The sequence below is a fragment of the Triticum urartu genome, chromosome 6A (genome assembly GCF_056163025.1).
Source record: "Triticum urartu cultivar PI428250 chromosome 6A, HENAU_Tu73, whole genome shotgun sequence".
Classification (NCBI taxonomy): Eukaryota; Viridiplantae; Streptophyta; class Magnoliopsida; order Poales; family Poaceae; genus Triticum; species Triticum urartu.
The window spans coordinates 294292795-294316482 of record NC_141878.1 but is presented as its reverse complement, the minus strand read 5'-3'; positions in this window follow the sequence as shown (position 1 = coordinate 294316482).

Here is a 23688-nt window from a genome sequence, read left to right as displayed (position 1 = left end):
CATGTGAAATCGCGGGGCGTCTTCTCTTGTTCGTGTTGATTTTCTGAGTTTTTTGGTTCGGTGCCTTGCATCGAGGCTCGCGCCTGCTACCCCTTTCCCTGCAAGCACCTCGCGAGTGGGGGCTGGGCATAGTATGCGCGCGCTACACGCATGACCCGCCATGGTCTGCCGCTCGTTTCTCGTGAGGCCCTCTCGGGCGGGCCGGCAGGCTATTCAGAAGCGCGAAACCTCGCGAGCCCATGAAGGACTCCCCTTGGGAGCCCACGGAGAACTCCCCTCGCGAGGAATTCACATCGGCAACTGCAAAACCAGCTCGAGGCTAGCCTGGATTGAGGTAAGTTACTACAGTAAGCCGCGGAGGAGCTCGGGGGCTCGCAAAAGCACATTTCAAGTCTGGCTTAAGGAATATGACAATAGTCTGATTACATGACGGGCTCTCCCTCCCCAAAATGCTCTTACACCTTGAGGGGCCGTGCCCGAGCTTTTGCATGCAGGTTCAAAGCAGCGCGGGCTCAATCGGACATGTCGCTAGTCGGTTCTATATCTGGCGTATCTCATAGTAGGGGTCCTAAGCTAGGCGTCTTGGAGCGATGGTAACATGGACACAGGTTTTACCCAGGTTCGGGCCCTCTTGATGGAGGTAAAACCCTACGTCCTGCTTTTGATTGTATTCATATGGGTGTAATACAGAGTACATGTGTCTACCACGAGACTGATCTAATGAATATGAGATTGTCTATTGACTAGCCTGGCCTCGGTTTATATAACACACCAGAGGCCTAGGGTTTAGGAGAGTCCTTGTCTTGGCCGCCAAGTCTTGTGGAGTCTTCCTTGTATGCGGCATGGGTTATCCGAACTGGCCCAATAGTGAACCACCATGGGGGTCCTCGGCCAGATACACCTGTTCGGGAGACGACGTGTTGAGTACCCCCTAGTCCACAACACCGTTAGTAGCCCCTTGAACCGGTCTTCAAGTTGGGGACGCTCCTCGATTCTTTCAAACTGTTCCTCGTCTTCGGTCATCGTTCTTGAAAACTGGTTCAACAAATCTTCTCATCTTCGATATTGAGGATCGCCGAAATGCATCCGGAGAGTTTACACGTCGGGTATCCGAGGAGCCCCTTTAAGTTTCCAGCCTTTATCAATGCCTTGTTATTTTTAGGCCACACCTCGGGTTTGAAGTTGTTCCCGAGCGGCAGTGTCCTCTTGCGTCCAAGCTCCAACGTCGAACTGTATTCGAGGTATCTTTTGCAGCCAAGCACCAACGCTGGACCGCTTCCGAGCTCCAACACCGAAATGTATCCGAGGTCCAACGCCGGACTATGTCCAAGCTCCAACGCCGAAATGTACCCAAGCTCCAACGCCGGACTATGTCCAAACTCCAACGTCGGACTGTATCCGGGTTCCAATGCCGGACTGTATCCGAGGTGTCATAAATCATCTTGGTTCAAAAAAGTTGAAGGACTTTAGCTGAGCCGAATGCCGAAAATGCCCTCTATGGAGCCAGCCACTAGCGCCCGAGCTTTATGCCGGAATGCTTCCGAGGTGGTGCACCACCCCGACTGCGGGCCGATTTTTTCTCAATATTTTTGGTTGGTGCAATTTATTCTCTGCAGAGATATATAGCCAGTAGCCCTCAAGGTGTGTATCGGTCTAAAACCCGAGATGCACCTGAAGGATGACATAAGACCGCTAATCCCAGTAGCCCCTGAGACTCAGGTTGATTCGCAAAATCGACCTGAGGATCAACTCCTAGCTCAGCAGAATACTTTCGGGACACAAAAAGAAGTTTGCAAAATCCCCGAGACTCAGGTTGGGTGCGGCCGACCAACCTGAGGATCATAATCTCCTCGAAAACTATATTGCACTTAAATTGTCTGCATTGGATTGTCAATGTTGTAGCCCCTCGAGAATTAGGTTGGACAAAATGGCCGACCCTAGGATCGTACCACCGCGGGAACAAGTTTCAACTATCATGTATGTTTTGACAACATTGAGGTGGAGTTCAGCAGGAAAGATGCTGAACTATAGTTTTAGAAAAGAGTTTCACGCCAAACACCTCAACCAAGAGAATGTCCCTCTTCGTCTAGATCGAACCAAGCTGTTTTGGTGCCAATATGAAATTGGTCTTAAAATTGTACTTTCGTCATGCTTTGACATGACACATCTGATCTCTAGACTTCAAGTGGGTCAGCCCTCGGCTTCAACCTCCCTATCCCGAAGGCGGAGTGTTTCTCAGGCCAGTTTAGTGAACTAAACGCGAGCGGCTTTAGAGAGAAACCAGGCTACCCGACTATTGATCATACACCTGAGTCGAGAAAGGAGTGGTAGAAAAAGACTGTGTAGCGACTAATTAAAACAACTCATACTAATTCAAGAGCCCCCAAGCGACTTGGGTAAAAGAATTTTATCTATAATGAGTGTATGTACCGAAGTACTTATATCATAACTGTGTTCGCCCGAACTTTTAACGTGTCTTAACCGACCATCGGCTTCTCCATCTTCGGCCAATGGCCGAAAAGTGTTATTGTAAGTGCATCTAGTGCCACCCCTAGTTGGTTTTGGAGTATTGACGACAAACCTAGCTGAGGGACTAATGTGTTTGTGAGAATTGCAGGAAAACACAGGTAGAAGTCCCTCATTGATTCGGTTTTACTACCAGAGATGACCCCTAAAAGTGTACGAAGACATTGAAGACAATGGTGGTTTATGAAGATATTCATATTGAAGACAATGACATGAGAAGACTCCCTATGAAGCTTTTGGAACTCGAAGACCTAGATCCTTCGTAGTTTTATTTCATTCATGTTGTGTCATAGGAACCACCGTACTGTTAAGTGGGGTCGAAGAGAACCAGTCAGAATGACTGAAGTGATGCCTAATTCAAATCCTATGTCTTCGAGCGAAGACTTTGAGAGAAAATCTTGTCCAGAGTCAGAAAAGTCAGCTTTACTTGTCGCCCAAGTAAAGTTGCCGTGTGAGTTCAAAATTCGACCGTTGGTACACGTGTCAGTTCCTTAGTGACCCAGGGTCATTTCGGACAGATCAGGTCGGGTTGCCAAGTGGCTATAAATAGTCCACCCCCCACAACCATAAACGGTTGGCTGCTCAGATTTCAGTGCACGGCTTTTGTCGTTTGAGAGCAACCCACCTCGAAGCCTTTGAAAGAAAAATTCCCAGTGAGGAGAAAAGCCCTAACCACCCAGAGCTAGAGTAAATTGGGCATCACTTAATTCTTCGTGTCTGTGTGATTTGAAGACTTATTACACTTGAGGACTGTGCATCCTCCAGACGGTTAGGCGTCGCGTTCTGAGCATCCAAGAGAAATTGTGGATTGTCAGTGAACGAAGTCTGTGAAGGTTTGGGAGTCTACCTTGAAGACTTACCTGAGTGATTGGGCGAGGTCTGTGTGACCTTAGCTCAAGGAGAAAACGGTGAGGACTGGGTGTCTTGGACTAAGTGTCCTTGACTGGGTGTCCGGGACTATGTGTCCTTTGGTTTAAATACCTAGCCGCTCCAACCAGACATACAGTTGTCACAGCAACTGGAACTGGTCCAACAAATCATTGTCTTCAACGTGTCACTGGTTTCATCTTCACTTCCTTTCACTTACAGTTATTCATTGTGAAGCCATTGCATGCTTGCTTTATCTTTTGTCTTCACAACATGAATGTATGATCTGTTCGGCTTCATAACTTCTTCCTACCTGATCCTTATTACACTGAAGCTGTTTGTCATTGTGCTTTCACTCTATTGAATACATGACCATGGCTGGCCTAGTGTAATCTAACTTCCGCTGCATAGTAATAGGCATGATCTTCACTGTTTGTCTTCACAACTCTCACGTTTTGAAGACTTTCATAAAAATCGCCTATTCACCCCCCCTCTAGTCGATATAACGCACTTTCAATTGGTATCAGAGCGAGGTGCTCCCTTGTTCTGTGTGATTCGGTTTAACCACCTGGAGTTTTAGCTATGTCGACTGCAGGGATAATCAAAGTCTCCGCTGCTTGTCCCGTCTTCGATGGAACTGAATATCCCTACTGGAAGAATAAGATGCGCATGCATCTTGAAGCCATTGACGTCGACCTATGGTATGTCGTCGAAAACGGCGTTCCCAAGGCTGGAGAAGGTGTCACTGCTGCTGATGTCAAGAAGTTCGTTCAACTGGACTCTACTGCCAAGAATATCATCTGTGGTCATCTGACCAAAGGACAGTATGGCCGTGTGAGTGCCTTGAAGACATCCAAACTGGTCTGGGATTGGCTCTCCAAAGTTAACGAAGGCATATCAACCCAGAGAGATCAAAGAATCAGTGTCCTTCGCAATCTCTTCAACCGCTTCAAACGAAATGACAATGAGAATGTCCAGCACACCTTTGATCGGCTCACTGACATCACAAATGAGCTTCAAGCCCTCGGCGCTACTGAGATCACCAAACATGAAATCGTCAAGACGCTGCTGAGATCACTTGATAGTTCGTTTGACATTCTGGCCCTGATGATTCAAGAACGTCCTGATTTCAAGACACTCGATCCGTCTGACATACTTGAGAGGCTCAACACACATGAGTTTCAACTTTCTGAGAAAAGAGATATCTACGGCCCAAACTATGGGCGAACTCGTGCCTTGAAGGCAAAAGCTGTCTCCTCACCTGAAGAAGAATCTGACTGCAGTTCTGATGATCCTGAAGACATTGGAAGAGAACTTGCAATGCTAGTGAAGAAGTTCCAAAAATTCACTAAGAAGAAAGGCTTCAGGAAATCTTCACGATCAATCTCAAGGAATGATGAAGCTTCTGCTCATGACTACAAGAAGAAAACATGTCACAAGTGCAAGAAAACTGGACACTTCATCTCTGAGTGTCCACAGTGGGACAATGAGAACAGAAGGAAGAAGAAGAGCAAGGAATATGATTCTGACGACAAGAAGAAGAAGAAATACTCAAAGTCTTCTTCCAAAACTTCATCAAGGTCTTCATCACACAAGAAGAGCTCATCTGGCAAGGCACGTGCGTTTGTTGGAAAGGAGATGGATTCAGAGGAGGAGTCCGCATCTGAGGAGGCAGAGGTGGAGTCTGAGGAGGAGTCTGATTCTGGCATTGCGAGTCTGGCTACAGCATACATCGCCAAGTCCATCTTCAATACTGAAGACAATGACTGCATCACCGACACCGATGCAAATGACAAGAACGACTCCACTCCTACCTACTGCTTCATGACACGCGGTGCCAAGGTAAACACACGCACAACTCGCTATGAAACATCTAGTGACGATGACTCTGAATGTGATTCAAAACCTAGCTACAAAACACTTGCTAAAATTGCAACTGAACAACAGAAAGCTATGGAACATATTCAAAAATTGTTAGACAGAAGCGATGATCTGTTGGGTGCTGAAATGACTCGATCTGAATCCTTAATTGAAGACATAAAAAACCTTCACGTTAAGTATCAGGAACTTGAAGATCGTCATGATACTCTCTCAACAACTCATGAAAAGCTTTCCTATGATTATCTTCAAAGGAAGCAAGAACTTGAGAAATTGAGGGTGGCTCATGAAGATCTTCAAAAGGAAAACGAGTCACTTCGCGCTGAACAGATCAGTCCCGCTCAGGAAGGATTTGAACCACCATGTCTTAAATGCATTGAGCGTGATAATGCTGCTTCTGTTGCTGAATGTTCCACTGCTACTACTGTTTCAATATCTTCAACTGTTGATGTGGTAACTAACCCCTCTGCTGAGGATACCACTGCTATTGCTGATGAGAATGCTAGGTTGAAGACATTGCTTGAAACAGGGATGTACAAAAGTCTGAAAGGGCATCAAACATTATGTGATGTCCTTAAGAAGCAGATTCTGAACCGAAACCCTAGGAAAGAGGGTGTTGGGTTCATGAGGAAAATCAATGCAGATGGCTCTTACTGGAAACCTGAGCAGTACCCCAAAACTACAGGGGTTGCTGCAAAGGAACTTTCAGCAGATCCATCCAATTTATCTGGCTTCACTTGTGCTAACCCAATTATCATTGATGAATCCTTTGATGCAAACTATAAACTGTTTAAGAATCAGAATGGTGAAGTGTTTGCCAGGTACATTGGTACTAACTGCAGGAATGGACCGGCTATGAAGAACATCTGGGTTCCGAAAACATGTCTGGAAAATCTTCCTGTGAATGTCTTCATGACACCTCACTTGAAGAAGACAAACCTCGGTCCAAAGGCTTCATACAGACAGAGGACTCACCTGAGTCACACTAACGCAAATGTTTTGCAGGGAAACCATACTCAGGCATATGAATATGAGAGCGGTTCATCGAACCGTCATATTCATATGAGCAAAAGTTATTCTGCTTATGCCTATGAGTATTATTGTCCCCCTGCTAGACTGTTTGCTAAGGCTTCAAAGCCAAAATTCTCAGATGCTGCTCTTAGACTCATAGCTTCTAAGCCAGCCTTGAAGATGTGGGTGGTTAAGAAAGCTTAACTTTTTTTTGCAGGGAAAGGTCTCCAGCACAAAAACAAAATCTTCTGATGCTATTGCTGGGGACCATAAAAATCTTGTGGGGCGCAAGATAAACTGCCCAAATGGCATCATTATGTACTTCGTTCCTGAATCGCATGCTACTCTCCCCATTAGTCCTAATCTGGATCTAAGTTTTCATAACCCACTGGTTCGTCAAATGTTTATGCTTCACAACACTCTTCGTGAAGCCTATCCCCCTAACTGCACTGTAGGGTACGATACCAGCGACTTCAAAGTCTTCAGAATGGATTATTGACAGTGGGTGTACAAATCACATGACTGGCAGAAGAAGCCTTCTTATGGACTCAACTTTACATCCATTCGACAAGAGCCACATTACATTCGCTGACACTGGTAAAAGTAAGGTATTGGGTATAGGTAGAGTTGCAATCTCAAAGGATCAACACATGGATAAAGTCATGCTTGTTGAATCCCTTGGCTTCAACTTAATGTCTGTCTCAATGCTTTGCGATTTGAATATGATTGTAATGTTTGGCAAATATCGCTGCCTGGTGCTAATGGAATCTGACAAATCTCTAGTGTTTGAAGGGTATAGGAAAGGTGATTTGTATGTGGTAGATTTCTCAGCAGGACCACAACTTGCAGTATGTCTTCTTGCAAAAGCTTCAGAATGCTGGCTTTGGCATCGAAGGCTTGGGCATGCTGGCATGAGGAACCTCCACACCCTTGCGAAGAAAAAGCACGTCATAGGCATCGAAGGCGTCAAGTTCAAGAAAGATCACTTATGCAGTGCCTGTGAAGCAGGGAAGATGACAAGGGCAAAACATCCTTCGAAGACAATCATGACCACTACTCAACCCTTCGAACTGCTTCACATGGATCTTTTCGGTCCCACTCACTACTCAACTTTTACTACTTCTGCATGCCTCTATGGCTTCGTAATTGTTGATGATTATTCTAGATATACTTGGGTGCACATAATCCTTTACAAGACTGAAGTGTAGGATGTCTTCAGACGCTTCGCAAATCGAGCTATGAACAATTTTGGCGCCAAGATAAAGCACATCAGAAGTGACAATGGCACTGAATTCAAGAACACTGGTCTTGATACATATCTGGACACCTTGGGCATCACACATGAATTCTCAGCTCCATACACGCCACAGCAGAATGGCGTTGTCGAACGCAAGAACAGAACACTCATTGAGATGGCCAGAACAATGCTAGATGAATACAAGACTCCAAGAAAATTCTGGACTGAAGCCATTGATACTGCATGCCATACAATCAATCGTATTTATCTTCACAAGCTTCTGAACAAGACATCCTATGAACTCCTAACTGGCAAGAAGCCAAATGTCAGTTATTTCAGAGTATTTGGCGCAAAATGCTGGATCAAGGACCCACACCACACCTCAAAGTTTGCACCAAAAGCACATGAAGGTTTCATGCTTGGATATGGAAAGGATTCGCACTCCTACAGAGTCTTCAATCTCTTCCACTACAAAGTGGTTGAAACAGTGGATGTGCGATTTGATGAAACCAATGGATCACAAAGAGAGCAATTGCCAAATGTGCTAGATGAAGTTCCAGCAAATGAATCAATCAAGCTTATGGGAACTGGAGAAATTGTACCTTCTGAAGCTCAACCTGAAGAAGAACTTATCATCTCAGCACCTGATCCACATGAAGACAATGCTCAGCCTGAAGATATACCTTCAAATGACCACATAGATCAGCAAGAGCAAAGTCTTCGCCCCACACACCCTCGTGTTGCAAATGAAGTACAAATTGAAAAAATACTGGACAGCATCAATGCACCTGGTCCACTCACTCGTTCAAGGGCAACTCAGCTAACAAACTTCTGTGCGCATTTTGCATTCGTCTCAATATCAGAACCCAAGAAAGTTGAAGAAGCCTTCATGGAACCTGAATGGATTCAAGCTATGCAAGAAGAGCTTCACCAGTTTGAGCTGAATAATGTATGGGAACTGGTTAAGCGTCCTGATCCACGGAAGCACAACATAATAGGCACCAAATGGATATACCGCAACAAGCAAGATGAGCATGGTCAAGTTGTCAGAAACAAAGCTCGTCTAGTTGCTCAAGGATATACTCAAGTGGAGGGCATTGACTTCGATGAAACATTTGCTCCTGTGGCTAGGCTTGAAGCCATACGCATACTGCTGGCCTATGCAAATCATCATAACATACTTCTCTATCAGATGGATGTGAAAAGTGCCTTTCTCAATGGCAAGATTGAAGAAGAAGTGTATGTTGCACAACCACCTGGCTTTGAAAATCCAAAACATCCTGATATGGTATACAAGCTCAACAAGGCACTGTATGGCCTCAAACAAGCCCCTAGGGCCTGGTATGATACACTCAAGTACTTTCTGAAAAGCAAAGGCTTCATACCTGGTTCCCTGGATCCCACTCTTTTCACGAAGACATATGATGGTGAACTGTTTGTGTGCCAAATATATGTGGATGACATTATCTTCGGCTGCACCAATCAGAAGTATAGTGAAGAGTTTGGATACATGATGCAAGAGAAATATCAGATGTCCATGATGGGGGAGCTGAAGTTCTTTCTCGGTCTTCAAATACGGCAACAACGCAACGGCATCTTCATATCTCAAGAGAAATATCTTAAAGAGTGCCTGAAGAAGTTCGGTATGCAAGACTGCAAAGGCTTCACAACACCAATGCCAGCCAAGCATCATCTGGGTCCCGACGACAATGGTAAAGAGTTCGATCAAAAGGTATACCGCTCCATGATTGGGTCTTTGCTTTATTTATGTGCATCTAGGCCAGATATCATGCTTAGTGTTTGCATGTGTGCTCGATTTCAAGCGACACCAAAGGAGTCGCATCACTTAGCTGTGAAGCGAATTCTTCGATATTTGGCTCACACCCCAACTCTAGGATTATGGTATCCAAAGGGCTCAGAGTTTGATTTAGTTGGATTTTCGGATGCTGATTATGCTGGTGACAAAGTTGATCGCAAGTCTACATCAGGCACATGTCACTTCTGGGACGATCACTTGTATGTTGGTCTTCAAAGAAGCAGAACTGTGTATCACTCTCCATTGCTGAATCTGAATACATTGCTGCTGGATCTTGCTGCGCTCAGCTTCTGTGGATGAAGCAAACACTCAAGGATTATGGCATTCATCTGAAGCAAGTGCCACTTTACTGCGACAACGAAAGCGCCATCAAGATTGCCAACAACCTAGTTCATCACTCGAAGACAAAGCACATTGAAATTCGTCATCACTTTCTCAGAGATCATGTTATGAAGGAAGACATTGATATCATACACGTCAACACTGAAGAGCAATTGGCAGATATCTTCACAAAGCCCTTGGATGAGAAGAGATTTTGCAAGTTACGGTGTGAGCTAAATATCTTGGAATCCTCAAATGTCCTGTGATCAGGCACACATCCTAACACTTAAGCATATTGATGACTTAGATGTGCAACACACGAAGTAGCGTATATCTTCAAACAATGAAGACATACATTCTAAGTGTGAATACATTAATGTGGAATTTGACTTCGGAGCGCCACGATAATTGTGCGCCGTGTCTGGGTCTAATACTTCCTATACGGTGGGTAACGCCACCACCAAACGTTCCATTTTGAAGTGTTTCTCTCATGGCGTTACCTCTCAATGTCTTCACAATTGGTTTGGTTTCATTCTCAATATGTCTTCATGATTATCTTCACTGCGTTGATTATATGGATATATATGTACTGATGTTCTGTCCTCTACAGCATTCACTTATAGCTATGTCTTCCTGGTTGAATCTTTTGAACTAAGTGAATGTGATCGGACCCTAACCTCTCTATGCTTTCTATCTCAAACTCTATCCCTCCAAGTCATATGCATTCTGTTGAAACTGTCAAATGTCTTCACTGTGTCCTTGTCAGCTGAAGACATAGTGACAACCATAAAAGTCCGTTTTTAATGCTCATTCCTCCACATAAGATCCGGAGAAGAAGGAACGACCGCCCGACAATTTAGGCGTGCGTGGGACATGGAACAAATCCCAATCTTCCTCTAACTGGCCACGCGTGCCTCAAATGCGAACCGCCAGGGGTACCTGCGTAATAGCGCAGTGCCGCCTCTATCCCTATAAATACACGATTCACTGCGGTCATTATCTCCTTCTTCCACCCTCGCACGAACCCTAGCGCCACCGCTAGCACTCGACGACGCCGGCGACGAAGCGCTTCACTGCCGCAACCTCTCCGACGCCGTTTTCACGCCGACAGCGGACATCGCTCTCTCCGCCGTCGCCGTAGGTGTCTTCCGTTGCCAAGTTAGGGCACGGAGGATCGAACTGCTCGACCTCAACTCTCACTTCGTCTAGCAGTTCCAAGTGTGGTAAATAAAACCTCTTTTTACAGCCTCTTTTGATCCTACAGTTCAGTCACTTTCTGCCATAAGAAGTTTCTCTTCACACCAGTTAAATCTCTCGCTGCATCTCATAACATGCCTAGTATATTCACTTGTGCTTCATAAAGTAGTTAGATTCCTCACTTGTACTGATCTATGGGTTCGTACAAATCTGGAACCAACTTCTTATCTATAAGTGAATGTCTTCGCATAATGAGGTCAATGTCTTCTAAACCGATTTATCTTCAAAATCTTCTGAGAATGCATATGACCTCTTCCCCTTCCCTCGCACCTTAATGCTGTCACAGGTACATGTCCGTGGGAGAATCCTTTGGTTCTCATAGTCTGCATTCGTTTGCAGAGTACTTGCAGCATCACATCAACTCGCCTGAAGCCAGTTCTTGCAAAAGGAAGCCTTTGAAGCCTTTGAACATCTTGAAGCCTTCCAAGTTATTCATGGCTTCAGAAACAGCAGCAAGGAAGGGAGGCAGACAGCGACGTGGTGAAACGTCCAAAGATCTGCCTGATGAATTGGCAGAGATGTACAAAACTGATCCTGAAGAAAGCTATGGTCAGCGCAAGACACGAATCCAATGGATTCGAAGATATTGGGCAGAGAAATGGTTCCACTACCGCTTCGTCACTCAGGAATATGCGGAGAAGTGCGCCATCAAGAGACCGTGGGGAGATGTATTATACAAAAATCTCGTACCCAGGTCCAGAGACGAAGCCATTGCTCAAGGCTTCTATCCATGCATGGTGAGAGGACCACAGCCAGCTGAGGCACATCCATCATCACTTCTCTGGTGCCGCGATGATAATCTCTTCAAGCGCAACTTTCAGTTTGCACAACAGTCAGCGAAGATAAACAAGAAGAAATTTGGGCTTGACTTCAACCCTGGTCCCTCCTCACCAAGGGCAGATGGCACACGCAACGCCGATCCCAATATCATCGGGCCGTATGCCAATCTTGCAGGCCTCATCACTCGCATCCTAGTCCAAGGGACTGCTGTGAATGACCCTCCAGCAGATACTGAGTCAGATGACGCCCCTGCTGCTCCGAAGCCAAAGCAGAAGAAGCCAAAAGCTCCAAAATCTTCAAAGCCAGCCGCTTCTCCCAAGATCGCAAGAGTGAAGCCTTTAGCAACTGCACCTCCTGAAGCCAGTGTGTAGTCAGAAGGCTTATCACGAGTGTCCAAGCCCCAAGAAGCCAAGAAGCCTCAGCCACACACAGGCAAAGAGCTCACAGCTGTTGACATTCTGCGCTGTGAAGCCATTGATCTCTCAAGCGATGAAGATCTTGGAGATGATGCTCTTGAGCAGCTCATCAAGAGCAAGGAGGAGGCTGAAATCTTCAACAATCTGCCTCTGTTTGATGTCGCCATCATCCACAACTTCATCGATGAATGGTTTGACACACCAGACATAAGCTTCAATGATCTGCAGCTACCCATAGGCCTCAGCGTTGCCTTTCAAGGTGCAATTGCTTCAGAACTTGCAATAGCCCAGCGAATTGTAGAACTGAAGCAGAAAATTGATCATGAAAAGGCTCAGTTCAAGAAGCACGTGGCAAAGCTCAGTGTGCAAGAAGTGAAAAACTTCAAGATCATGTTGCACGAGCTGAAAGAGAACTTCCTGAAGACGCATGCCGAAGCTCAAGGCTCGCGAGAACGCATGAAGACTTTGGCTGATCGCTGCGTGCAAGCCTACAATGAGGCAGAAAAGTGCAAGGCACTTGGGCGTCCCGGCATTGACCCCAGGATGGCCGCGAAGAAGAAAAAGAAGGCGGCTGTGCCCGAACCTGAAGCGCCAAGGTCAGAAACTGCTCCGCTTGTCTTCCCCGCTGCAACGACTGGCTCGAAGCCAAAGAGTTGATCAACCGCCTCACAGCACAAGAAGACACGGACTGCAGAGGCTGAAGCTAAGAAGAGAAAACATTCTGAAGCCTCTCCTTCTGAACCCATCATCAAGAAGCGCAAGACCAAGAAATCTCGGGCTGCTCCCACAGAGCCTCTGATAGTTGAACCCCTCTGCGTCCGCTATCCTGACACAGATCGTCAGTTGACTGTGCATGAACCCAACACTGAAGACATTCCAGCAGACGAACCCTACGCTGCTGAAGACATTGGTCTCCAAGACAATGTGCAAGGTGATGCAGCCCTTCCTCAGCTTGATACAAGCGAACAGATCAGTATTGGTCGTCCATTGACGCCAATCACACAAGATGCGTCGTGGGCAGATCGCCCACAGGAGGAAGATGAGCCCCAACCCACTGCAACTCCACCGGCGCCTACACTCCGTAGGCTTCGCAAAGGGCCAAGGGCTCAGGCTGCTGAAGACATTCCGGCTGCATCAGCCGAAGAGCAAGCAGAAATACCACAAGCTCCAACTCCCCCGCACCAACAAGAAGCAGTTCTCAAGGAGAACGTGCCTGAAGCTGAAAATGTTGAGGCTGCCACAAACAACGCCGAAGCAAGTGTGGAGCCCTCCCCAACAACAGCTTCAGAAGACACCGAAGCTACTGCTCCTGAACATTCTGTGCCTGAGTCTGCTGCCGGACCACAATTCAACTATCATATTGCGCACAGGCCCCAGGTCCAGAAGCCGATCCCACGACTACCAAGGTTCCCAGGTCCTGCATCAGCTCCTGGTTCCTTCAACATCAACGGCTTCAGGGCAGATAACACGTTTTTCGACCGCTCCAAGAACCCTTATTCAAGGGAACGGATTGTATCAGATAGGTTCTGGAGCCATCAACAGCGCAGCTATTATTCATGCATCCTTTACAACCAAGGCCGCATCTTTCCTCACAAGCGCCTTGAGGTTGAAGCTGTTGCTGGTCTGCCTGGCCTGGAAGAAGCACTGGATTGCTTCAAGCAAGTGGGTTTGCTGCCATTTATCACTGATAAAGAGCACTGGAACGAAGAGCTTCTGCTCCAGTTCTATGCCACTGTGCATATCAAAGGCTATAACAGAGATCCGAAGACATGGATTCTGGAGTGGATGACAGGCAATATCCATCATGAAGCCAATGCTTTTGACCTAATTGAGCTTACCGGCCTTCCCACTCCTGGCAAATTCTTTGAAGAAGGGTGCCAACTCCATGCTGAAGCAATTGAGAGCATATTTCAGCGTCCTGAGCCAGATATGAGTCAGATGCTCTCAATGATGAAGCCACTGCCTCCGAATGCACCCTATCCAACTAGGTTCTTCGTTGAAGACTTAGAGTACTTGCCCAGAACAATATATCATATCATAAGACGGACTCTATGGCCTGTCAAGGGACACTCTCGATATGCGACAATTGATGGTGCAATGAAGACTCTCATCTTCTGCATTCTTCATGGCAAATGCTTCAATGCACGGGATCTCTTCATCCGTCAATTTGCAGCGTCTGCTTCAAAACTGTTTGGATTAAAGTTTTATGCTCCTTGGGTTATGAGGCTGATCAAGCTTCACTCTGCAATCTCCTATCAACCCTCAGCCCGCAATCATAGGATATTTTTGCCAGATGTGGACACATCTACTGAAGCAATATATCCAGAGCCGGCCAAGCAACCACTAAGTCTTCAGAATGCAGAACACCAGAGCTTCACTCAAAATATTGAAGGTGTTGAAGCTCTCTCCCGAGTGTATCCAATGGCTGGCACCACACGTGCCCCTGCATCAACTGAAGCCACCAACAGCACAGCTGCAAAGAGACCCAAGAAGCGCGCTCGTGCACTCAATGACAGAGAGCTTCTTGTGGCTCTTCACCAAAAGCAAGATAGGCATCACGACTGGCTCAAGAGGCAGATGAGAAGCATCATGCAAGACGTCAATCGCATCAGAAATCTGGCAACCAAGAATGCATTTGTCACACACGAGACCTGTCGCCGCACTTGGAAGGGCCTCACCATGATGTGCCCTGAAGCTGAACTGCATGAGGATGGCTTCACAGAGCACTTCAAATTTGACTTCACGCCTCCAAGAAGAGCGGTGATGCGCAGCACACCATCACTTGAAGAGTCAGAGTTCTCTTCTTCTGCTGCCACCGTGTCTGCCCGGATTATTGAAGAAGAAGACGACGCGACATCATCTCCACCTGCTTCAACGCGCGTCGAATCTGCACCAAGCTCGTCTGCACCGCCGCCAAACAACTCCACCGACCCTGCTGCGCCTGGGAACGCGTAGAAACCTCTATGTCTTCAAACCTTTTTGGTCATCACTGACAAAAGGGGGAGAAGCATATGCTGGTTATAGTCTTCAAGCGGGTCACTATGGGCGGGTGCCTTCATATTTTGCTACATTTTGCTTCGTGCTTACAACTCCCTTTTTTTGCTAGATTTGCTTCATTGAGTTGTAACACTTAGCCTTGATGGTCGTCTGCTACCTGTTTGTCACTCCGTTTTGCGAAGATAAATTCCGCATGTGCGACGATAAATTCCGCACTCATCTCATTCTGCAGACGTCCATTTTCCATTATGCATGTCATTATCTTCATATACTTTCACATGCATAGTGGATTGTCATAAGTTGAAGTGGATCTCCACAAGTACAACCTGCCATGTGCATTTGCATTCAAGAAGCAAATTACTTATATGCACATCTTCAGGGGGAGCCCTTGCAACTTATGAAGACAATTCTTTTACAATTTCACAAATTATGTTTCCCGTTGAAAACTTCAACTAGTTTGTCATCAATCACCAAAAAGGGGGAGATTGTAAGTGCATCTAGTGCCACCCCTAGTTGGTTTTGGAGTATTGACGACAAACCTAGCTGAGGGACTAATGTGTTTGTGAGAATTGCAGGAAAACACAGGTAGAAGTCCCTCATTGATTCGGTTTTACTACCAAAGATGACCCCTAAAAGTGTACGAAGACATTGAAGACAATGGTGGTTTATGAAGATATTCATATTGAAGACAATGACATGAGAAGACTCCCTATGAAGCTTTTGGAACTCGAAGACCTAGATCCTTCGTAGTTTTATTTCATTCATGTTGTGTCATAGGAACCACCGTACTGTTAAGTGGGGTCGAAGAGAACCAGTCAGAATGACTGAAGTGATGCCTAATTCAAATCCTATGTCTTCGAGCGAAGACTTTGAGAGAAAATCTTGTCCAGAGTCAGACAAGTCAGCTTTACTTGTCGCCCAAGTAAAGTTGCCGTGTGAGTTCAAAATTCGATCGTTGGTACACGTGTCAGTTCCTTAGTGACCCAGGGTCATTTCGGACAGATCAGGTCGGGTTGCCAAGTGGCTATAAATAGTCCACCCCCCACAACCATAAACGGTTGGCTGCTCAGATTTCAGTGCACGGCTTTTGTCGTTTGAGAGCAACCCACCTCGAAGCCTTTGAAAGAAAAATTCCCAGTGAGGAGAAAAGCCCTAACCACCCAGAGCTAGAGTAAATTGGGCATCACTTAATTCTTCGTGTCTGTGTGATTTGAAGACTTATTACACTTGAGGACTGTGCATCCTCCAGACGGTTAGGCGTCGCGTTCTGAGCATCCAAGAGAAATTGTGGATTGTCAGTGAACGAAGTCTGTGAAGGTTTGGGAGTCTACCTTGAAGACTTACCTGAGTGATTGGGCGAGGTCTGTGTGACCTTAGCTCAAGGAGAAAACGGTGAGGACTGGGTGTCTTGGACTAAGTGTCCTTGACTGGGTGTCCGGGACTATGTGTCCTTTGGTTTAAATACCTAGCCGCTCCAACCAGACGTACAGTTGTCACAGCAACTGGAACTGGTCCAACAAATCATTGTCTTCAACGTGTCACTGGTTTCATCTTCACTTCCTTTCACTTACAGTTATTCATTGTGAAGCCATTGCATGCTTGCTTTATCTTTTGTCTTCACAACATGAATGTATGATCTGTTCGGCTTCATAACTTCTTCCTACCTGATCCTTATTACACTGAAGCTGTTTGTCATTGCGCTTTCACTCTATTGAATACATGACCATGGCTGGCCTAGTGTAATCTAACTTCCGCTGCATAGTAATAGGCATGATCTTCACTGTTTGTCTTCACAACTCTCACGTTTTGAAGACTTTCATAAAAATCGCCTATTCACCCCCCCTCTAGTCGATATAACGCACTTTCAGTTATGTACTCCACCTGTCAAGAATATCGACGGTGTTTCCGATAACCAGGTAATCAGGCCATAAGGCTGTAACAGACAAAGCGCGCTCAGGGAACTTATGCTATATTACTGACGAAGTGTAAGAAACATCTTCGAAGAAAACAGTACCTCCACCGATACCTTTCTTCGGTTGCTCATTGTTACTATGAGACTTGTGCAATAGATTTTTTGTACTCATGAGTTCTGTTGTGTGCCGACCATTATTGAAAACAATAAGAGCGCTAGCTTTCGGCTTCACCTAGTCTGAGGTACTAACTTGGATGACCCGGTAGTAACAATCGCAGAGGTGCTCCCTTTACCGCCTAGCCGAACAATCGAGAACGTAGGGGTAAGCACAGCAGCCAGGCAACCCAGCTTGCGAAACAATTAAGTCAACATGGTGCATATTGTGGCGTAATACACGAACAAGGAACGAAGCTGTACAAGTATAATCACATGCAAGAGGGAAGGCTTCATAAAGGAAGCCCCCAAGTAAACGGGGTATCTAAATTTGCTTGCAACAAACAAGGTTTTGACAAAGAAAGTTTTTTGCAAATGACTTTTTGTCAAAAAAGCATAATGCTTGGCCGAACCGAACACAATTTAAAACTGAAAGTGATTGAGCATGGAAGCGACTTAGTTGGTTAATGTGCTCGGTGTGACGTGGTCTGAGCTTGTAGCGGCTCGAGGTCACAGCTTCCAAGTTGGTCTTGACGTACCCGAGCGAAGAGCTTAGGTTGATGAAGTGATAGAACGATAGTGTCGAAGTGCCGAGGCGAAACCCCCGGTCCAGCCGAGGAGACAGAGTAGTTCGGCAGCGTGACAACAAAGCTGCCACGTCAGTCGACGTGTAGAAACATGTCGGCATGGTGGACCTGCTTAATTAAATAATATATATATATATATATGGAGAAAGGAAAAAAAGAAGGTCAAATCTCCCTGTGCTTGCGCCAAGCCAAACTCTCTTCGGCCTCAATGGGCACCGTTGCGCCAGGTAATGCGCGGTGTAAGTTAATTGCATGCACAGATAAAATAGTGCAAGGCCAAAGATGATAATATATATGTTTTTTAAAAAAAATATCATCTACTTAATTAACTTAAGTAAAGTAGATAATTAAAGAAATATGTCCTGAACGCTGAGGTCGTCTCGATATAATGGCCGCGGACATGCTGACACAGGGACACCCGCTGAGGCGACGCAACAACTTGATCGATGCACGCAGGACGGCGACCGCATGATGCAGTCAAAGTTGATTATCTGCACACATAGAATAGTGCAAGCAAGTAATAATAATAATTTAAAGAAAAAAATCTTTGCATAATTAATTTTATGCAAAGTAGATAACAGAAACATAGCTTGGCGTGTAGTTTAATGAAGACGGAGGAGTGACGAGGTATGTTTTATAGGGTAGACCCGGTTGCAGATACATCGTTCGTCAAACCGCGAACAAAAAATCCACATCCAGGTGACGAAGCGCTAGTAGAAGGCTAGTTTGCACTGTTTGTTAATTAGACCTTAAAAATCATGCTACAAAAATTAGCACTTTTGCATTAGTACTTTGGCCTATATACATGGTAGAGAAAACAACTACCAGTGGACGATAGCAACCAATTTTGCCGAATTAGAAAAGGAAAGAGTACAAAGAAATTGAAAGAATTCCGTGGATGGCCGCTGCCCCTGCCGGAGTGTCTCAAGACTGCATCGGGCTGAGCAATATACGAAACGACGGATCTGAATGCGAAGGTTGGTCTGACAAAGGTTCTGACGCGTAGGTTGGCTCGCCCGATTAACACAGGCAGAGAACATTTGTATAAATGTCAACAAAATATTTCTGTGAAAAATAATACAGTACAACCAACAGAAAATATTCTTTGTAATAATTTTACGTGTTGAACGATACTTAGCTGTTCTACAGTGATGACCGATGGCCACAACACACGTAGGGAGAATTCATCTGTACGGGTTTTAGCGGCCGTGCGACGGGATTGATATAGCTCCTCGATCCACGTGAGTTGGTGCAAGCTCTATCAAATCCTCGGTTGGAACGCCCTAGCAGAACTCTGTCAGCCGACCTTGGATCTCGCTGGCCGGGTTGATCTCTGAGGAGAGTTGCAGCAATAATTGACGAAAACAGCAGGAACCGAACATTAGGTTGGCCTTTACGTAACTAGTAAAGCAAGGGATAAGGCGCACAATTCATTGATTAAATATTGAGAACCGTGATGTACCATGACTAAACCATAGTACTACTAGTTAAATTGGTTCACTTTCCTAACGATTCGTGCAGAGGAGGACAAAGCTCAAACAGAAAATTTCCCTTGATCCGCGTGTGGCCAGAAGAATTAGTATTCAATCGACGCATGCATGGGTTGGCCTTTGATCCATTTTCTTGATGTCGTGGAGGTGCAGGGCGGCCCCTATGTCTTCGGCCAGACGTATATGCACCTCGCGTATACCTCGGCTATCCCGCTGTATTCGGATCGTACGGAAAAAATCGCCGGCGTCCGCGAGACCCAAACCAATCTGCAAAACAACATAGCAAGGAAGTAGAAACACTCCGCGACGAAATTGCTTTCTCCCATGCGGATTTAACTAAAAAAAATACCACCCGATAATCCATCGATCCACGGCGATCACCCAGCAGGCTCTCAATGAAAGCACCAATATCGGTTCTATATCCGGCGTATATCGTAGTAGGGTCCTAAGCTAGGCGTCTTAGAGCAATGGTAACATGGACACAGGTTTTACCCAGGTTCGGGCTGTAATGCAGAGTACATGTGTCTACCACGAGACTGATCTAATGAATATGAGATTGTCTATTTACTAGCCTGACCTCGGTTTATATAACACACCGGAGGCCTAGGGTTTAGGAGAGTCCTTGTCTTGGGCGCCAAGTCTTGTGGAGTCTTCCTTGTATGCGGCATGGGTTGTCCGAACTGGCCCAATAGTGAACCACCATGGGGGTCCTCGTTCCGATACACCTGTTCGGGAGACGACGTGTTGAGTACCCCCTAGTCCAGGACACTGTCATCGCTCGCAGCGTCTTTCGAATCACTCCCAGACATGCTGTCGGCGCTGTCGCTGGCATCGTCTTCACCATCATAGACCATGTCGCCTTCGTCCACCACGTCGTCATCCTCGGAAGCGAAGGCCCTGACCAGAGCGTCCACATTATTGTTCACCCAGCGCGCCAGGTTGTCCCGGATGGCCCCGGGCACTTGGGCAATGGCGGCATTGAAGTCAAAATTGGGAACGATGTTCTGGAGATGGCTGAAAACGCGGGAGAATGCGCACCCAAGGATCCCTCGGCTCCTCTCTTCAACAAGCTCGCGAGCCCTCCCGGCTCGGTCCCCCAGACGTGTCATGACGTCGGTAAAGAAGCAGAGGTGGCTGGCGTAGTCTTCTGCATGGGGATGAGGGGCGTGTTCGTCACATATGGCGCCCAGCGCCTGGTTGGACCTCGCTCTGAGGGCCCGGAGCATGGGAGCATGCTCGCGCTGCAACGTCTGCCGGCGGAGCGCTTCCTCCCTGCTCTGCTGCGTGAGGGACTCAGCATCGGTAACCCTATGCTGAAGCGGGAGCAGTTCGGCACGAGCGGAGGCCAATTCGGCCTGGACAGAGATCAGGGCCGCCGTAGCGGCCTTCTCGCGCTGCTCCGCTTCCTCCAGCCTTGACCTGAGGGCGGTGGTTTTGCCCTCGAATTTGGCTCACACGAGCTTCAGCTTCAGGTCGTATTTGTTGGCGAGGTCCGCACGAGCCTCTGCCACCCTACGGTCGACTTCCTCCTGGATCCTGGCCTCGCACGCGCTGGCGGCGTCCTCCGCCTGGGTGACCTGGCACTCCCTCGTCTCCAATCGCTCAAGCTCGAGGCTGCGCTCCGTGGCCTCCAGCATCAGCACCTCCTCGCGCTTCAAGATCTCTTCCTCTTCGGAAGGCGACCCCTTCATCGACGCCAAGGTAGCCCTGCGCGCCTAGACCTGGTGCTCCAGGGAAGCGTTCAGAGCTGGGAGGTCCCCTTCGGGCTTCTCTGCGGCCTCGCGGTGGCGGTAAGCCTTCCTTGCCTCCTCCAAGGCTCGGGCTCTGGCTTCGTGCGAGGTAGCGAGGGATGCCTCAGCCAGCACGATGGCGTGGTCGCGCTGGAGACGCCCAAGGTCGATGGCCACCCTCAGCTGGTCCCACTCGTCCGCCAGCCAAAGGCCTTCGGTCTCAAGACGGGCGTCAACATTCACGAGCTCTTCCCCGAGCCGGCTCAGTGCACCCATCGCCTCCCGGAAGTGCTCATGACGGACGGCACAGCGCTGGCGCGCGAGTTCAAACGCGCGGCCAGGACCGTCCTTCGCGCCAAGGGTCGTCGAAGTAGTTCGAAGCAGCTCGCTTGCTCCCAGTAGGGGGTTGGAGGCCGGCGCCTTTCCGGCCACCCTCCAGACCTCGGCGGAGGACCGGCGGGGCGGGTCCTCGTCGCTCGAAGATGAGACCAGCATCGAGGTTGTCCAGCCGTGGGCAATGACTAATGGTGGGGCCCTCGGCACGCTCTCCGCGCCGTAGGCAGGACCTCGGAGGAGGAAAGGCAATAGCGCAGGGTCGAGACGCTAGGCCAGCGCGTCCGCTTCCTCAGCAGGCCCCGCGCCACATGCGGCAGGCGAGACGGGACACTCAATGTCAGCAGAAGGCCTAAAGCAGGCGGAGGTCGCTTCTAGGGAGACTCCGTCGCCTTGGCAGAAGGGGCCCTGAGGAACTGCGGTCAGGAGGAGAAGCTGCACTCAAGAAATTACGAAGATAAGATACTCACTCGTCTATGGCAATGTACTTCCTATGCTTCAATGGCCGGAAGGCTTCACTAGTGCAGCTTGAAGACCCCTTCCTCTTGCGGAGCGCTTCGAAGTTTGGATGGAGCCGACCGAAACCCTGGATGCGGTATCCTATGTCGGGCGTGCCTGGTGTGGCTCCTGAGGAGGCGACCTCAATGGCACTAGGCCGCGCGGAGTCCCCAGTCCTCGCCTCAAGGCGGCTCGCCAGGGCTTCGAGGGCTCCGGCCTCAGGAGTGTCGGACTGCGTCACCCCCGTTGGCGCTTCCTCGGGACGGCCCTCTCGAGCCCCAACTGACGACGATCCATGAGCCCTGAGCGGCGTCGGTTCCGCAGTGGCCGCGTTGCCGGTGTTCGACGGTGACAGCCCCCCTGCGCCCACTTCTGGGGCGGGCACCGTGCAGGTGGTGACCAAGGGGGCCACGAAGACGGGGCTCTAGCGAGGCCCTTTGAGGCCGGCCGGGTGAAGCCCCCATTCGTCGAAGGGGGCATCTGCCTCGTGAACGCCATCGTGTTCGAGCAGTAGTACATGAGGCAGCCCTCCTCTGGCATATCGGCTTGTGATGGGTCGCCCATCAAGAGCTCAAGCATAGTATGCTGCGCCTCAAGAGGAAGCCTGGGTTCGTGAAGCCTCATGCGGTCCTTGCTACCGGAGAAGGTCCACATTGAACGAGAATGGTGCTGGAGCGGGGCAATGCGGCGCCGGATGAACTCCTTCACCAACATGGGTGCCGTCACGCGACGTCCTTGAGCCTCGTCAGCCGGCACCAGACACGGGAAAGACTCAGTTCAGTGAGCTTCTCCTGTCCCCAGCCGGAGCTGGAAGAAGCTGGTGCTGTCGGGAGCAAGAGCAGGGGGCTGCGCACGTCAACGTCCACGAAACACCAACCGCCTCCGAAACCCGCTCACAGATGGCGAAAACTCGAAGTCATTCCCTGCACCGGCCATCGCAGCAATGGCCTGGAAGCTCAAGCATCCGGAGCGCTACCGAGGGTCAGTCAAATGCAACGAGAAGAAGTGGCAAAGTAAGGCCACTGAGGGAGCAATGCCCACCATGACCTCGCAGACAAAGGCGAAGACGGCGAGAAGGATGATGGACTGGGGATCCAGATGCAGCATATTGATTTGGTAGTGGGAGAGCACGACGTTGAAGAAGGCGGAGAAAGGGGGAATCAGGCCAACCCAGAGGGCGTGAAGGTGAATGGGCATCTCGGTGGCTGTCCTGTCGACCGCGACGCAAGTTGCGGGCCAAGCCACCGTCCTCCCCCATTCGTTCAAGTTGGCGACGATTGCTGGGCGGACCTTGTCCATCGCCTCCTGGTTGGGCACCACCGACCGCTCGACGGCGGGCTCGAAGGCTGGCGGTGCTTCGAGTGGAGCCTGGGGCTTCTTCTTTCCCTTCTTCGTCCGGCTCGGCGCCATGGTGATGGAGAAGGTTGGATCCTGGCCTGGTCGGAGGAGGAGACCGCTGCATTTGAGAAGACAGAGGAGTTGGGGAGTGCACCGCCAGCAATGAAGGTGGGGTTGTGTAGGCAGCGGTGGCCGCCTAGCCAGGCAGATATCAAGGCAGCATGGGGAAGTGGAGATGCCCATGACCTATCAATCGCCATGCCTCAATCAAGGCCGCAGGAGATTGGGGCCCGCGGCGCTCCGCACTTGCCCTTTGCCTTTGCCTCGAAGCCAAGTCCAAGCGCACCTTGGGCTAGGGGGCTACTATCGGCGTCCTGGCAACGGGTGGCCCAGGGCGTGGCTCCACCAATGCCCTGGTGTGGCCCATCTTCACCAGTGACCACTCAATACCCTCGCGAGGGGCCAAGCTGCGCAAGGCGGACGACACCAAGACCTCCTCCGTGGCGGCCTTGCTAGACTGGCTCCTGAGGAGCGGAGATAT